We start from the raw sequence: 4,070 nt of genomic DNA on the forward strand, positions 1-4,070 counted from the left end.
GTGCGTTAAAAAGCAGCACTAAGAGCAAACAACATGAAAGAGTGTATGGAAGCTTTTTAAAGAGAATTTGAACAGAAATAGAGCCATCTCTAGAGAGGTGGAGCATTGGGACAAGTCATCCTTGGAAAGGGGGTGGGGAGAAACAGAATTCGGATGAGTTTTCTTCCTGCCAGTTCCCAAATTTGTGAACGCTGGCGCCTTGAAGGAACCATGAGAAAGGTGTGGAAGGGAGCAGGGATGGGGAGGGGGGAGCCACAAAATGTGGGCATCTCTTGACAGGCAGGATAGACACAGAGCTCTGCCTAGCTGTGGAGAGAGTAAGGGAGGGAGCCCTGCTTAAGAGTTTTGGGGCTCATCACATTTGCTAATTGCATTTTTTTCCTGTTGCTTCTCCCTCAACCAAAGTCACAGCAGTGCCTAAGGAGAGACACCACTGTTGCTTTTCAAGGCGGCCACAGGTGTGTCCAGAGCACTTGCTGGGCTCCTTGCCACCTTACAGAGAAAACATCTTCCTTGGGGAGCAGCCAGGAACACTTTGTGAAGGTGATTCTTAGGGATCACTACTGGATAACGTGATGGGGCAGAAAGAAGACAGGACTGAAACTCAAAAGTTGTGGATGCTCTACTTTGCTACGAATTACCTACACTTTTTGGACACGTGGTGGAATCTTGCTTAACTCCAGTTTTCTTTTTTTCAATATGGATAATGATTCCCATTTTAGCTAATTTGCAGTATTTTCTGTGAGGACCCGAGTGGTTAATGTATTTGATATATTTTTAAAAAACACCCAGTGTTGCAATGGGGACGTATCATGGATACACCTGCACAGGGCCCCTCTTGAGTCATGCTCTTGAATAGCCCTCTTCGCCTGAGTGTGGCTAGACCTTTGGCTTGCTTCTAACCAACAGAAAGAAGGGGTAAAGGGGCCGAGAGGCCACTGCCTTGATTAGGTTTTGTTGTACGAGTCTTAGCTGAACAAGAGAAAGAGATTCCCCAGGTGGCCTAGAAGAAGCCCCAGCCCTATTGTGAGGTGCCGATGGAGAGGACCATGGGACAGGGAACTGTGAGCAGCATCTTGGACCTGAGGGTGGCCTCCAGCTGACAGCCAGTAAGAAACTGGGGCCCTCAGTCATACGGCCACCATGAAATGAATTCTGCCAACAACCTAAATGAATGTAGAAGCGGATTCTTTCCTAATTGAACACTGAGGTGAGAACACGGTGCCCCTGAACCCTTGATTGCAATCTTGTGAGTCCCTAGGCAGAGAAACCAACCAAGCTGTGGCTGGACTTTTGACCCACAGAATAAACGTGTATTGTTTTAAACCACTACATTTGCGATTGTTTATTAGGCAAAAATATAGAACTGATACGGGGCAAGGGAGATTAGTTTGTCGGGGTAGGTAATATTTATTGTATTTCTTATACAGAGATAGTATTAATATTACTTTTCCTGGAGGGGACTAAGCAGGAGAGCTGTGGGAACCTAAGAAAGTCATGGGTATTTTGAGAAACTACCCTGAAGATCTAGAATTGGTTTGTATATACGGAAAACTAGTAATTATTGTGTTTTTCCAGCGTTCCTAGCAGAATATGAAGTCCTTAATAAATATTATTTTGTTTGTTCTCATAATGTCCTAGAGAGAAATATTATTATTATTACTCTTCAGATAAAGAAAGTTGCCTAATCTCATAAACATCCTATCGTATTTGGCTTTTCTTGCTGGCCTATATAGATTAATTTTATTTCCTTTTAGCAATAAAGTCTGTAATTAGACCCAGCCAATCAGGGGTTGCATTTTGCCGAGTACAGTGATTAGTTCGGGCCCACACTGGGACATTCCCTGGATCTGCGTGGAAGCTAACAGAATTAGAATGTCTTTTTCACTGAACGTCTATTTATGGGGAAGTGAGTCTAGAGCTACAAGGCGCCTCCACAGAGAGCCTGGAAATAAATCCCCAAGCAAAGGAAAGTAGAGCCTCAGAATAGCAAGATGCCAGGTTCTGGTGACATTATTTGAGCTCCTAAACCCAGCTATGTCTGAAATCAGAACAATCTCTAGGCTTTACATTGGCATCAGCCAATAAATGGCATTCATTGCATTTCAAATGTGTGTCTTGAAGCAGAAAGGAACCCAATTTACATGGTTTGTATGAAGAAGGATTGAGCTTGGAAACCAGATCACAAACCCAGAGCAGACGGAAGTCTACACTCATTTCCCTGGTCCTCTCTACACTCACCCCTTTTTGTCTCACGCAGAGTAATAAAGTGGAAAGGACCATGGATTGGGAGGTAAAATACCTGTGCTCTTAGCTAAGGTATGGACCTACATATGGAATCAGGGCTGTAATTTAGGTTTTTTGACTCCCAGCTCTGTGTACTTTCACATAAAGTACAAAATAGCATGGGAAGGTCCTGGAGGAAGAGCCCATACATCCATTCTCATTTTTCCAGAGGGGGAGTCTAAAGGCCAGATAACGAAAGGCCATTATGTTATGCGTCTTTGTTAGGGAGCTTAGTGAGGGCTGGATACAATTTTTTATCAGCACGATATGATTACCTGTCATCCGTAGGCTTAAATGGGAAGTACAGTGGGTCATCAGTTCTAAATAGCTCCATTAACAACAAAACCACGATTACTTTGGAAAACAAACGAGCCACATTCCAATCAGCATAATAGTTTAACTTCTAAATGTTCTGCTTCTTTTTCTTTTTCTTTTCTTGTAACTAGAACTTAACTTGAATTTTTTTTTAACAACACGATTCTTGCTTGCGCCACAAATGGTATGGTCACGCATTCTGCTAGGAACTCAAAATTTTCTTTATTTTTTTCTTTCTAAAATTCTCGGGAAAGAAAAGCACTCCCAGCCAAGCATATGCTTTGAGTCTAATGATCAGCAGAGTCTGCTTTTTGCTCCAAGAAATAATATCCTGTAGTGCTGTCCTCAAGAGGGACGTTAAGTTGCACACGCTCCACCAGCACGCCAGGTAGTTAGTCTGACCGATTTTTCTACCACATAGGCACGGACCGACCTAGTAGGTCAAATACACTCGTGGCTTTCCCCTCCCCCTCTCCTTTCACTTCCCCTCCCTCCCCCTCATCTACCGAGCCAGGCAGTAAGCTAAGATTTTGCAGGCATTATTTTATTTTATTTAATACTCCTAACAAGGCTAGGAGCTGGTGCCCTTATTATAATTATTCTCATTTTACAGATGAGCAGAGTGAGACAAACGCCAAAGACCTGCAGTAATTAGCTAGGGTGCACCTTCCTTCCTTCCTGCCAGACCCCATTGGACACAGTTTTCCAGGTGGGGTGAGGGACAGTGGCTGCCTGTTTCAATGTGTCCTTTCCTACCTGGCGCATTGCCTTCAGCGGTGGACACAAAGTAGCTTCCGAAGAATACGGCCTCCTTTCTCTCAGCTTTCTTGCTTTGTGCTAATCTGGAAATGGCAACAGATTAGGTTTCATTACTTAAAAACAACAAGAAGCCCTGGCCGGGTTTCTCAGTGGTTAGAGCGCCGGCCCGTGGACTGAAGGGTCCTGGGTTGGATTCCCAGCCAAGGGCACGCACCTCGGTTGCAGGCTCGGTCCCCGGGCCCGTCGGGGCCCCTGCAGGAGGCAACCCATCGATGTGTCTCTCTCACATGGATGTTTTTCTCTCTCTCTTTCTTGCACTCTCTCTGAAAAGCAATGGAAAAAATATCCTCGGGTGGGGATTGAAAAATCAAAAGAAAACAAGCAAAAAACAATAACAACCCCCCTCCTCCCCCCAAAGCCCCCCAAAACAACAAAAAGTCACGTATGTACTTCCTTTGTATCACTTCCAAAGAGCTGTTATTGTTTTAAAATAGAGCTAACGGAGGCAATACTGCCCTGTAATTAGATTCCCTTTGTCCCAGAAATTAGCCAGACGCTGCAGGTTTATCCAAGAGAAAGTTCTTCGTAGCGCTGGGGGAATAATGATTCTCATTCACTCTTAGTCGGAGCCGCATCTGAACTAGTGACCCTGAGGTGGATGGCTCAGAGGCCCATTACCAGCCCCCAAAGCCATCTAATGTGACAAGAGT

The sequence above is a fragment of the Miniopterus natalensis genome, chromosome 17, assembly GCF_054644295.1.
Source record: "Miniopterus natalensis isolate mMinNat1 chromosome 17, mMinNat1.hap1, whole genome shotgun sequence".
In the NCBI taxonomy this organism is placed as follows: Eukaryota; Metazoa; Chordata; class Mammalia; order Chiroptera; family Miniopteridae; genus Miniopterus; species Miniopterus natalensis.